Source organism: Callorhinus ursinus, unplaced genomic scaffold (genome assembly GCF_003265705.2).
Source record: "Callorhinus ursinus isolate GAN/ISIS: 27379988/994484 unplaced genomic scaffold, GSC_fseal_2.0 scaffold8, whole genome shotgun sequence".
Classification (NCBI taxonomy): Eukaryota; Metazoa; Chordata; class Mammalia; order Carnivora; family Otariidae; genus Callorhinus; species Callorhinus ursinus.
In genome coordinates this window covers 10,510,445-10,525,133 of record NW_027397070.1, presented here as the reverse complement: position 1 = coordinate 10,525,133, position 14,689 = coordinate 10,510,445, and the positions used below count along the sequence as shown (strand labels likewise).

The window sequence follows — 14,689 nt, the reverse complement described above, 5'->3', positions numbered from 1 at the left end:
TAAAGCAGAATTGAAACACATTTTTAAAAGTGATACCAACATAGAATCCCTTCCCCAGAAAGGGGATAGGATCCTGTAGTTTACGGTTCTAGTCAGCCTAACTACCTTATATTGTACTCCTTATTCAAATGATTTTTCAGAATCAAATTATCTTTTAGTTTATATAGATTTTGTCACTTTTTGGTTCATACAGGTTCAACAGCAACTAACAGTGGCGTTAATCCATGTAGTGAAGCAAATTTAAAAGGCTGGATTATACATTTAAAATGTCATAAAATGTCTACCTTTTTTTACTATTGCTCTAGAACAAGGGTAAGAAGGAGATAGGTTTGCATTGGTGATTTTAATGATCTTAATTATGGCACTTAGTTTTCTGAATATTTCTACAGCTGGACATGATTAAAGACTCAACAGAAAGATTTACTAGAAAATGGTAACCTTATGTAAGTGTTTTAGAACGGCCTGTTTGACCACTGAATTAGGTCTCTCCTCAAGACATGTGAACGAACCCATTGTAGTCTCTCTGTATCTTTTAATGACCATGTTAATGTTGACCTAGAAATGTTTGAGACCAGGTGGCTATCTATTTTTATTCAGTCTTATCTAGGTCTTCTTACCAAGTGCCATGAATACTCTTTGATAGGAGCTCAAAATACTAATAATTATAATGGTATTGTTTGAAATGGTGATAAACCACTAATGTACCATGAGATTCAACAGCTGGATCAGAACCTATTAACCAAGGACAGTTTTTCCCATTAGGTGGTATAAATTAAACTTCAAGAGGTAGATCAATGCTGAAATTACAACTTTTTAGCACAAACTAGTAGGATCAAAAATTCACTTTCAGTCTTTGTCTGAATTCCCTATTAAACAATTTCTGGATCTGTATAAAAAATTTAAAAATTCAAGTTACGTTAAACAAATTATAAATATGCTTTAACATATTCATACCCAAAGAGTGGGAAGTCCGTCTGGACCATTCTTTGTGCTTTATCATCCTAAATATTCTGCATTCCCATTGTGCTAAATCATCACCATTTAGCTTACTGGATAGTTGTGACCAGTCCAGCACCGCACGAATGCAGGACCAGGTACAGAACCAAGAATGCAACCTCAGCTTTCCAACCAACAGCCTGATGCTCTGCCCCCCGTGCCGTGTGCTATGATCATGAGTGATGGAGCTGTTCGGACGGCAAGCTACTTTCAAATAATGATCCACAAAGTTAATCAAAAGGGCTTCCCTGTTCAATATTTACCTGTTACTCATTGACAGCCACTGTCTACATTGCCATCTAGAATGTACAGAATGGGATCAGCAATACCGAGCTCAAACAGAACCCAAGGGCCTCGCTGAAGTACCAGGCACGATGAAAAGCAGAATTAAGCAGCTCTTCAAACCACCTCTGACACTAAAGACATCCACAGCATCCACAGCAGCAACACATTGCTACTTCCTGGATTTGGAGGCCCAATTAGCTGCTGATAGTAAGAGGGATGAAAGGAAGACTGCCACATGAGAAATAAAAAAAAAAAAGGAGATATTATGTATCAAAATATAAACATGGAGGGAAAAATAGTAATTTCCTGTATTGGGGCAAAAAAATAATATTCCCTTCTTGATGTGATCTCCTTGCCTTTATGTACTAGGAAAGTCATATCTATCCTGAAAATTATTTTTCTCATTTTAATACACATTCAACATTTTAAGCTACAAAATAATAAGAAAACATTGATCTTTTTATGTGTTAGGTATTTAAATACTGTTTGCCAGTCTGTCAATCAAATGTACCCATAGGGGATGCTGACCAGCCTCCTGTCCACCTCTAAAAAGAGACAGGTATCAGACTGATCATAATGCAATTCTCTGTTATTTTTAACCATCAGCTAGAAAGCAGGGCTTACTGTGAGACCTTATTATTCACATTTATTATCCAGGCAACCTGGCAGGTTTCGACCATGGGGTTTAAGGAACAAAAGTCACTCCAAACGGTAATCCTTTTAACTCATTTTTCTTCAACATTTACTTAGGAATGATGAACACTATCTGAACCCTTAGTATGTACCAGGTATTGTTTTAAGTATTCTACATGTATTCATTCATTTACTCCCATAGGAAACCCGAGGAGAGAGATTACTACCAATTCACAGATCAGAAAAATAGGTAACAGAGAAGTTACATAACTTGTTCAAGATCACCCAGCAAATAAATGACTCAAGTGGGGTTTGAATCCCTCAGTCTCAATTAGAGCCTGTGTTCTTGTCCACTCTACTGAAGCTGCCCCTAATTCCACCTACTAACAAGGTAAGATGACCACTGGCCTTTAATAAGTACCTTAGAAAGTTTTGTGGATTGATAAATGAATCAATACCTTAAAGGAACTTGCAATATTACTAAGATATCCACTCGTAGACAGACATGTAGTCTTTTGTCCTCTCACTTGTAAGTTTATAAGCTGCTTCCTCTTCCAATGTAAGAGTTCCTAAGAGGTATTTATTTGCATATATACAATTGAATGCTACCACATGTGTGATACAGAGTAAATGATGCATTAGAATCGAATCTCGGATTCAATATTGACTTTCTTCTCTTTATATCTCCTCTCAGTCCACTCCATCAGAAAATCCTGCTGGCTCTTCCTTCAGAATACGTCAGAATCCAAATTCTTCTCACCACCTCTACTTCCACACCTTGCACACTTAAACCGCTCTGATGACCATAATAGTCTCTGAACTGGTCTCCCTGCTTCCACCATGGCCCCCTGAAGCATGAACTCAGCTAGCAGCCAGATCCCATTCCTCTTTCAAGACAAAAATCCTCCCAAGAAGCCATTTCAGGTGGAGTAAATGCCCGAGGCTTTACCTGGCTTGTCAGAGTCCTGTGCACTGGGCCCCCATTCCCTCTCTGACCTGCCTCCAGCTGCAGTGCTTCTTTCTAACCCACTGCACCAGCCTCCCCGCATTCTTTGAAAGCAATGAAAGCTCTTCAACTTCAGCACCTTTATGGCAGGTGCTCACTCTACCTGTAGTATTTTTCCCCCCCCAGGGTTATCTGGAGGCCTAACTCCCTCAGTTCCCAGGAGTCTCTACTCAAATATCATCTTTTTAAATGGGGGTTGCACCTCCTTGAAACCATAACTGACCTATCTTCACCCAGTACTCCTAATTCCTTCTTAACCTTCTTGATTTTTATTCCACAGCACTGACCACCACTGAATAGACAGTATGATGTGCTTGGTTTGTAACTTTTGCTGTTTACTATCAGTCTCTAATGCCCTATAACTTTCAGGGCAGAGATTCCAGTCTTCGTTCACTGTATGTCCCACACAATAGCTCCTGGTTATAGAAGGTACCCAATAAGTATGTTGAATTAAGAAAAGAGAGAAACCACTGTGGATAATGCTAAAGCACAAAGTCTGTGTGTGTGTGTGTGTGTTGCACCTCACAAGATTACACAGATACCATTCATAGATAGGAGCAGAGAGAGTCTGTTGAGAGAGATATTCATTGGGGAGGCGGAGGGCAAACTAGATCCAAGACTGGTGGATCTTGAATACTAAGCTAAGACTGTGACCCCATACAGTAAGATTGAACCACTGAGGCCTTTGACCAAGGAACTATGTTAGAAAGAGAATTTTAATCTAATAACTATAGGGTGGCCCAAAAAAGGTATTTTTGCCTTCCCTTGCATGGTACTTTGTATACAGTAGGACTCCAGCATTTAACTTCAATTGAAGGAGATAAGAAGACTTAACAGGAGACTGCAACAAGCTAGGCATGAAATAATAATGACAATAATAATTTAGGCCAAGGGGATGGGAACAAAAGATAAGTTTTTTTCCACAGGAAATCATGCTACTAACAGGCTATCGGAGACAGGAGAGGCAGAATGAAAGAGGGGTCCAGGAGCGAGCCTGGATGACTACAAAAATGAAGATAAAGCAAAAGAAGGGCAGGGTAGGAGAGGACCATTCCAAGGAAGATGCGGAGCTGTGTTTGGGGCACAGGTGCGTGGTCCCGGAGGGAACCGCAGACTGGGAGGGGAGAGAGGTCACACTCTGCAGGCGGGCCGCGCTACATGGCAGCTGAGTGAGAGTATTCACATCACTTAACCTCTAGGACTCAAGGGGTTTTGTTTGATGTTAGGTTCCTTTTTTCCCCCCACAGAAAAAAGAGATAAAACACTGTTCACTGGGTTGCGGGAAGGATTAATTGGCTATGTCCATAGAAGTGCTTGCGAATTTTTTGGTCATTACATGCTTAAGTTGATGTCAAGCAAATCACAAGGAGAAACCTCGAGCAGTTTGGAAATCTAAAACCCAAATTGGCAAAGAGGTAGTACTGAAGATTAAAAATTTGGGATTCATCCACTTGTGTGTGATAACTGCAGTGCAAGGACAGATGAAATTTCCGAAGGGCAGACCTAGTTGCCCCCATACCGAAGAACGTACAGCTGTGCATACCAAGGACATTCAACAGCTAACGTTCAAATACAACAAACTCACCCTCTTCTATATGTAAGGCTTTAACTTCCTCAGGTTCTTGTTCTTTTATGGAACTAGATTTCAGCAGACTACCCTTGAACAGAAAGTGGTTTTTGTTTTGTTTTGTTTTTTTGTGGACAAGCATCCTGCTCCAACGGGCCACATCATCCAATTGAAAGTGAAGGAACTGCTGGGCCACGATGACGTGAATTGGGGCTGCCAAAAACAGTCATCAGATTAAACATTAGCTGCGTAAGTTGAACAACCCACCTAACCTCTGAGCCTTCATTTTCTTGAGTGCCAAATGAGTATATAACCTACTTACTTCAAACATGAATGTGGGGAGTCAATGACAATGATGTTTAGAGACAACAGAACACCATTGTTGGAATAAGTTACTTCTCTGAATTCAGCCTCCTCTATCTCACTGCATATAAAAAAACCAGCCAACACGCAAGCAGAAATGGTAAAACTCAACCACAACTTCACGGTCAAGAGTTAAAACTTGTTGTCCCCAGAAGGATCAGTTTTGCCTCACAATGGAAGACCTTAGTATCCATGAGTATTTCCTGTGGATGGAAGAATAAATGCAGCTGTATTCATTCTCTCCTCTCTCTACAGCTCCGAGCCTCAAGTTTTGAGGACGCTCTATATCACAACAATCTTTTGTCTGGCAAACTTCTCCTGAAGAGAGCCAATAAAGGTATATGTGGTACAAGTAAACCAAATTTGCCACTAGATTCTTGTACAAATGTATTCTACTTAAAATCCACTGGCCCAGAATTTTAGTTTTCTAGTCTTCCCTTCCCCAAGACATTTCACAAGTACAGTAAAATTAAAAAAAAAAAAATCAGCTTTCTTTATTCCTACCAGTCTCATAAATTTGTTACTAGCTCTTAAAAGCAGCATTCACAAAAGAGGGCAAACGATCTTTCTAGCAGATGAATTTCTCTATCAATTTTACAAGAGCTCAAGAAATACCCCTACCCTCCACTATCCTCCCCACTGGATAGGTCTCCAAACCTCTCCTTTTAAAAACAGGGTGACATGAATGTCACTGCTTTCACTGTTATTAATTCGAGACTTAGGACACCTGATGAATTTCTCCAGAGGGATGAGAATAAGAGATGTTGCTTCTATTTTCCCCTTTCAGGCCATCAAGCAGTTAGGTAGTCCCTAGAAAGCATGCTCCTTCCCTGGGAGTGAGCAAAGACCTCCCCGTAATTACTGCAAAGGTCTTCTTCACCAGGAAATCCGGACGGTGTCTAAAGCATACAAGACAGGAAAGCTCCATGCCTGACTGTGCCAGACACTCGATTTCACTCCTGAAACAGTTTTGTTAGTGGAGTTGAAGAATGGAAAAGGAGCATCATCAAGAAGACCCTGTACCTCCTGGTTTCAAGGTCAAGGTACGCAAGTGGCTCTGATTCACTCTGAGCACCCCTGACACGCAATGGTCAAGAAAACAATGCTGTTGTGAAAACTTAAGTTGGTTGAAATGCAAGTGAGGACAGCTGGTAGTGCAAGAAACCGGACTCTCCCCCTTGGTACCTAGGCAAAGAGTGAGGCTCGCTACATAATCTAATACATAAATACTACTGCATTTAGTATTTATTGCAGAGATTCTTTATAACTGGGCTGAGGGGAAGGGAGGGAAGGGCAATTAGGTTTTAAAAAAGATGCAGAGATGGTCCATTTAATCACATAAATCTCAAGCAGTCAATTCCAAAGACTCTTCACACTGCTAAGTGAATCACAAAGGTCTCAAGTTTGACAACGGGGGCCGGGGGGGGGGGCAGGGAGTCACCCAAGAATGCTTTCTTTACATGCTGGCCATTGGCCCAAAATCCTCCCAGGACCCAGACTTCTCTCTGCTTTGAGAACTACATCAAAATATCTCAGTGCTCAACACAGTAAATAGAATTCGCTTTATAAGCAACCTTAAGATGATGCAGCAGACGGGGCACGTGTATGTAAAGTGACCAGAAAACTCCACCTAATCATCCAGCAGTTACTTCTTACAAATGTACATGTTCTGATCTTAAAAAGCTGTTACTATAACTCACCACATCCTTCTCACCATTAGCATCAAACTCTTCCAAAACTATTTCTAAACAATGAAGTACTAGATTAAAAAAAAAAAAATTAGAGGGTAGGGAGGGATTTTTCTGTTGAAAATCTCAATCACTAATGTCACTAATATCACTGGTTCTTGCTGGAGTTCCCTTGTGTTCTGATTTTTTTTCTAAGCACAAGAAACAAAGTGATAAAATTTGAGAAAGGAGATACACACTGCAACAGGAAAAAAATGTCACGAAAGGAATTCTCTGCAAAACCCGGTTTCTAGATAGAAGGTGACCATATAGCTTCCTGCTGCCCCTAAATAAGCTGCTTGTATATAAGTTACAACACTTGGCCCCAGAAATTTCCCAGCTAAGACAACTTCAGGATGAATCCACAAGAAATGCCTACATATGTAGATACAGATCTGTCAAACAGGACATGCCTATCAACACAGTTCTATATAATGATCAACACCTAGTTGTGAACCGTGGCTATCTATGGGTGTTACCATTATAAAAGACATTCATGTTTCCCTCTGATTTTGGAACAATTTTCCAAATGTTCCGGAGTGAAATTGTATTGCAGCTTTATTCGAAAATAACAGCTATTCCAAGAGAACACAGAACTAATGTAGGAAACCTCCCCGCGCCCCCATTCACCAACCCAGAGCCATGGCACTGGGGTTAGTCAAAGGAAATTCCCAGATTATCCCAATACAAGTTGATGGGACACACATTGTGCTCCCTAAGCTCCAAAGTAACACAAACCCAAACCCAAGGCCGTTTACTGAGCAGAGGACAGCAAGCTCCCAGGATCAATAGACGAATGCATTCAAATAAAAGCTCTGAGCAGGGTCAAGTCGAAACCATAAATTCATCCTTTCCTTTTTGGGAAAACTATTAGGAAAAGTATTGTCAATCTATAAATTTATAAAATCTATAAACTAAATCTTTTAAGAGATTAATCCTACTGCATTTTTTCCTACTGTAAGCACACTGCTTATGTAGTATTATAATCTGCTCAAAAATTAAGTCACAATTCCACGCTGTATTTTTCATGAGATTTTCTTAAATTTCCAAAGAATATGAAATTTTCTGTTGTATGAGGTTAATTTACCAGATTCTGAATATTCACTGAAGTTCACAATTACTCCCTTTAATGATGTACTGTACTTTGATTGGTATGAAGATGGAAATTCTTTCGTGCATTTATATTATATAAAGCCTAGTAATAAGTGGCAGATATAAGACAGAATTCAGGATGTGTTCCTTCAGGAATTCAGTATTGCCATAGCCATAATGGCTTATCCTACTCGAAGTTGTAAGTTTTTTAATCTCCATTTTGCAGACACGAGTTCTTTGATATGAACAGCTGTACCTTAAGTTAGATGAGGAACAAAGTAGTACTCATTCAGGGGGTGCTTACTACATGCCAAGCACCATAGTAAGCGTTTTTGTGGTATGGGCCTTAGGCTCTAAGTCAAACAGACTGAGGTTTAATGCAAGGGTCAAACTTTCTGTAAAGGGCCACACAGTAAACATTTGAGACTTGATGGGCCATATGGTCTCTGTCAGCCCTACTCAACCCTGCCACTAACACAAATGCAGTCACAGACAATGTTTAAGTGCACAGGTGTGGTCGTGTTCTAATAAAACTTAATTTACAAGAACAGGTAAGGGGATGGGAGAACACATGTGGGCCAATGAGTGACAGTTCCGTGACGCTAAACTAAATTTCACCTTATCCTACCTTCTTAACCTCAAGTGAGCTGTTTCAGCTCTGTAAGACCCTGTTATCTGTAAAATGGTGGTAATGATACCTAGAACCTCAACTTGTTGTGAAGATTTAAAAAAAAAATGTCAAGGCATTAACCCACTGATTCTCAAAACAGCTATGAGATCATTTTCATTTTTACCCCCATTTCAGAAGTGAGAAAACAGAAGCATTAAGAGTTAAGTAACTTAGCCACGGTCCCAGATCTAATCATTATGGGGGGGGGGAATCAAACTCAGATCCATTTCCAGGAGGTTTAACTACCTCTACCAGTTATGAAATAACTATTGTGTGGATTTGTGGATCTCTTAAAATATGTTGCTCACAAAAACTAAAGCATAATTCTTCCACTCTAATGCATAAACAAAGTCCAAAAATTCACTGAAGACACATCTACACGGAACACCCATCAACACACAGAACAAACTGTTCTTCAGGTGAGAATTTACTAAAACCATAGTTGATGTATAATTTTAAGTCTGCTGTATTATTTTTAAGATCTGGGCACAAGCACATTAGCCTCCCTGTCTCTCTCTGAAATCACCGTTAGCGATTTTCAACAGCATGCCTGCAAAAAGTTCATTGTCACTCTATTCCTCTCACCTTGACCTTTGCCTTCTCTTCAAGTTTCTAGAGAGTTCTCCTACATACTGCAGGTGTGTCAGTAGCCAAGTTTTAAAAATCAAGGCAGGCACTTCTCTCAAAGTGAAAAGACACATTTGGGTAAAGCCAATTAATATTCTTTCATTTTAAATCATGCCTCCTGTACCTGTCCATTTTGACTCTCCGCCATTAGTTTATCTTGAATTACAAGTGGTCTGGGAGGAGAAAGGCAAATCTGGAGCATGTCAAGCCAGAAAAAGCAGTAAACTTGTAGACAGGTCCTGAACTGGATTTCATACTGGTAGAGTCCTGCAAGATGTTTTTAAGTCAAAAATAACTTCAAACTCACAAAGCCTGAACGCACCTCCTCCAAGCAAAGCACACAAAAAGGAGTTTCCCAACAAAGAGGCTGAGATGGTGGGCAACTTGCAGAGCTGTTCTGACTTGCTGTCCCTGCCACATTCTTTTCCTGAAAGCTCCTCCAGGGCTCTCTCCCAGGATGGCAGTCCACCCCAATGCCTCAGTTTCCCCCCTCCTCCAAACTGAAGTCCTGTCACCCTTATCCTGCCTGACATATGCCATTTGTAATTTGCTACACCAGAAATACTGGTCTTTTGGCCCAAATCACTACCTCAAACCCCTGTCCCCCAAATCAAAATCTCTACCATGAAGATCCCAGGGCCCACCTCGACTGTTAAATAATTTAACCCTTTCTTAGGACCACTTCTATTGTTTGCACGCCTCACTGGAAATACCTCCTACACAGAATCCCAATTACCCATTCACATCAGTCTTCTAGGCTTTTGCAGGGCACAGGCTTTCTCAGTCAACTCTAAGTCACTTTATGCAGAATAGCACCTGACCCGTGGGTGAAGATCAAAATATAGTTGTTAAATGAATGAATAAATTAGCTCTTTTTTAAGCTAGCCTGGCATTAGCCCTAAATAATATACTATCCACATTACCAAGATATACCACTTCAAGTCACTTACAGGCAAAATCATTGGTGTGATGCTAAAATTAACTGGGAGAAACCACCAGAAACCATGCTGAGGTCTGAAAGGCATGATGTGGAAATTAGAATTCATTTGGATGTTGAAAGGCTTGAAGCAGTTCTTGCTACCAAGTTCAATGTTTAACATGCAGATTCTATTAGAGCTCTTTATGAAGTTCATTGTATATTTCTTTTCTCACTTCTTTGTTATTTACTGATCCAAACACAACTGGCATAAATCATTCCAATGGCGGGGTTGGGGGGGTGCTGTATAATTGCAATCAATCAATCAGGTTAAACAGCCAGAAGAATTCACTACTGTAGCTGCTAGAGCCTCCTTGACCTTTCCCTCCCCGCCAGCACAGGTGACCATCTATCCCCCCAGCAGCCTGCCTGACAAGGAACCTGTCTTGTTCTCCTTAATTGGGATAACACGTGCAAGTGGTTAGCACTCTGTCTGGCACAACACAGCTGATAAAGACTGGTGAGTTCCTTCTTCACTCATTCTCTTGTCCCCAACCTCATTAATTCCTTCTCTCTTTGGAGTCTGGATTTGCCCATTTCCAAACCCAGGCTTCTTGGCCAAAGCCAGCCTGAACACTATATTGAGCAGGAGAACACCCTCATTCTGGGTTTCTTCTTTTCAGAAAAGGAAGACATCACCTCTCCCTTTCCAGCCCAAGATTTCTCTCTCCAACCCGTCGTGTTGCCTGAAATTATTCCATTGGAGAATAACTCCATTTTTCCTTGAATTCTTTCACTTAGAGTTGTTTATTAAAATGCAAATGGCCCTAAGAAGAGTAACATTATCAGTTAACAACATCTGATGTGCAATGAGGGGTATGGATAAAAATGCCTCGTGGGTAAAGGCCTGGGCACGAAATGCTAACCAGGTATCCAGGTGGCATGAATTTCACGGAGGGAAAGGGGCTTGGACAGAGAGGCAGGAAACACAACCTCCACCATTTTGCCAATGGCCCCTTCTCTTTAGGTGATCGCAGTCTTGTGGCCAACACCTTCTCAGTCTTGGCTACACTTAGAGATGAGCCACTCTGGGTGAAAGCCCTTTGTTCAAAATGGGTCCTGCAGGAACTATTGCAACAGCGTAGCATGTGCTCACTGAACAGTAGTCCTTTAGGCTACAGTCTCCACATCCATGTTCTCTAAGTATTAGTGAGATGATTGTTCTTGAACACAGCTACAATAGTGTCAAACCACATAGCCAAACTGTGACAAACTTGGAGGCTACAAAGGCCTTGCTCAGTTTACTCTTTCCCAGTTACCTCTCCTCACGATCCCATATTAACACAGGTGATTGCCACTGTATTTTGTGGTAAAATCCCATCAGTGTCCCTGGAAATTCCCTCTCCTCCAAATCAAATATTTTGCCTTTATTTAGAAGTTTAAAGTTATCATAGTTATCATGGAGGCATGTCCTCTTTTTAGACTCTGCACACGTTTATTTTTATGTTTGAAAATAGAAAAAAACAAAATTGTTTTAATTAGAAAGAACTGTGGCATCTCCCAGTCAAATCAATGATTTTACAGATGAATTCACTAAAACCCAGATATAGTTTGCAAACTTAAAGACAGCTTAAAAAGGGGGAAAGGGGTCTGGATTCTCTAAGTTTCGGTACTTACCAAAATCATTGCTTAACAAAAAAATCTGTCAAATATTTACAATATGGTTAGTGTTTTTGAAAACCCTGCTTTCCTACCCTTTGCCAAAAAAATTATCACTGATTACAATTTTACATTTTAAGTCGGCAATGTCATAAGCATTTAATGTAAGAAGTTAGAATAACTACCTTTTTAAAATTCTAAATTATAGCTTTTTGATTTAACCACACGTTTTCTTTTCCTGCTTACTTTAAGTTTTCAATATTACTAAAATTGTTTAATAACTCCCAATAACATCTAAATCCCACATAGTGTTGTAAAATGTAGGAAAATTCAGTTATAAAACCATACAACTACCGTTGAAAGGATCAAGAACAGTGATGTCCTGGTAAATATTTAACAACTCATCGGGGACTGGAGGGCACCTGATTTGCAGCATTTTCCAATTTCCATAGTGCAAATACTTTGCCCAATTTCCACTTACTAACATGAGGTCAGGGATCACAGAATGGGAAAGATGTGCATACGATTCTCATGGGCCCATGCAAGTCAGCACCAGCACATTCTGATAGGAGAGACCAGATAGGGAAGCCTTTCCATTCCTCACCATTTCTTTCTTTATAACCCACTGCACCCTCACAATGACGTAACACCCATACATGATTATGTTTATACACTTATCTACTGACTCTATCTTTTTCGGGTGTAACACACAGTAAGAAACATTTTACCTCAGGGCCCACCCCATGGACACACGCATTTTATGTACACTTACACAATCACATACAACAAAAACAGAAGCCTCACGAAACTCACTCTCCTTAAGTGCAATGCACTAAAATTCTCAGTTGTTTTTTTTAATTTTGATCTTGATCCACTAAATTGGACTCCTGTCCCACTATTTGGGTAGGGCCGCCCAAACTGAAAACCAGTGCTGAAATAGACTAAGCTCAGTGAAGATAGAATTATATGTTATTAGTCTATATCTATCTCTATGTCTAACAGTAATTATTGAGAACCAGGAAGGTTAAGTAACTGCCCAGTGATGCACCTGCCATCACTGCCAAAAGATCCCCGACGGCAAGTGGTAATTCATTACATAGAATCAGGATATTCGTGGTTTAAAACTGGAAGCTAGACCACCTTCCAGGACAACCACTCCTTCACCAGAAATTGACAGAAAACTGACCGCATCATTGATGAAACTTTGGTCCTTCAACTACCGTAGCCCTCTGACCAACTCTGTCTACCTAGAAAGACTAGGCAAATCTGAGCAATCACCATTTCCCTATTATTAACACTCACCCCTCGAGAGCGTTGAAAAAGTACCCATCTTTTGCACAAGAACGTTTTCAATCCCGTAGGAATGGGAGCTACATAAATGCAGACTAGTATTATATAAAATATACATACTTCTTTGTAACAAACGTTAACATCAGCTTTCTAATAGCCAGAAGCCAAAGACTAAGTTGAAGAAAGTACCCACTCGGGAAAATAAAATCCGAATCCATGGACTTTTCTCTTCAGTGTGTTGATGCACCACATGCTTTTTTTATAGGTGCTATTAAACGTACACTATAGTTAAGACAGTCCAGATAAGCGTCTTCACAAAATACACAACACCATTAATCATCTCAGTGACAGTGCTCCAATTTAACATCTTGGGGATTTCCTCCCCTTCTTCATCATTTATTTGCCAATATTTCCTTGTTATGAATATCCCCCTAGTGACTTTCCTTCGCAGTCACAGCTGTGTAGCCTACTGTGTCTACCTTGACTACAAATAACACAAATCCTTAAAAAAAAAAAAAAAGAAAAAAAAGAAAATGAAAAAAAAAAAAAAGCCAGCCCTTGAGATGATACCTACACTTCGAAAGGTAGCCTGGCTGTGGGCTGAATTCCCAGTGACCTCGTCCGGGCTCCCAGCTTTAAGCTGACAAGCCTCCGCCTCTAAGCGGATAGTAATTTCGGACGCGTGAAATTGCCTTAATTACAAGTGAACAACAGTTGGCTATTGGTCTCCAATTACTTGAATGGTCAACAGTCAACTGCTGCTTTCAGATGGTCCTTAAAGGACCCCCTTCTTATACAGCAAAAGGCTTCTTCAAAGTATCCACGAATCACAACAAAGCCACAGAATCACTAGCAAGTTACAGAAACCTGACCACCAAGAGCCACAATAAGGATGACTCACAGATAACAGGAATTTTTTAAAAATAATAATCAGTAATGTCGCATATAATTACACCAATTCTGATGAAAAGAATAACACTATCGAGGCAACAGAGTATCAAGAAATAAAGCCAGAGAAAAATAAGTGGCAAAGATACAGAAAAGAGTCCCAGCTCCATCTGGTATCCATTTTGTGTCCCTCTGAGAAAGCAGCCTTCACTGGCCCCAGAATTTGCTGATTGTAAAATGGAAACCATGAAAGAAAATGCTCTACAACCAACTGGAGGAGTAAATGAAAGTAGAACTCACCAGCTTGTATTCAGAAGGGATTTTTAAGGAAAAAGGGTATTTTTTTTTTCAATAATGGCACTCCACTACAGAAGAGTCTGAAGACAAAAAACACACCAAAGTATATTTGCAAAGTCTATCTGGAAAGTCTCATGCCTTCAGTGGAACTATGTTTGCCTTACTTTATATTGTCTATAGAATAACTTATTTTAATTAAAGGTTACTGTTGCTTCAATCATTATTCCGTAACTTTTATGGGAAGCACAAATGTTATTCTTTTGGGGAGACTCCAATTTAGACTATTGTTTTAAAAAAAACAAAAACTTCCTTCTTAGCAAAAGCAACACAAGTCAAGCTCTGATACATTAAAATGCCTTTCCTTCCCAGAGAAGAGTGTTTACTTCAGTGATAGTAACAACACCTCATTACCAACAGTGCAGATTCTGTTAAGTAATGGACAAAGCAAATGGCAGCAAAGGCAGAGGACTCAACTTCAATTTAACTGTCCTGTAAGGTACATAGTAATTAGCTGCAAAGCTCTGAAATCTTAGCTAGCATGTTAAGTCTGCTACATGACAGTATAATTTGACTTCTTAAAGGATTATGCAAATTACAACTCATCATTCCATTACAGGATTGAAAAAAAGTGACAGCTAATTTATACATAACACACCTTTCAAATCCCTAAGAT

General features: G+C 39.9%; 1 protein-coding gene across 9 annotated transcripts in view; it reads right to left on the bottom strand.

The window, feature by feature from the left end:
* The window catches only part of NPAS3 (neuronal PAS domain protein 3), an 835,099-nt gene that overhangs the window by 707,653 nt on the left and 112,757 nt on the right, over positions 1-14,689 (bottom strand). The window lies entirely within an intron of this gene.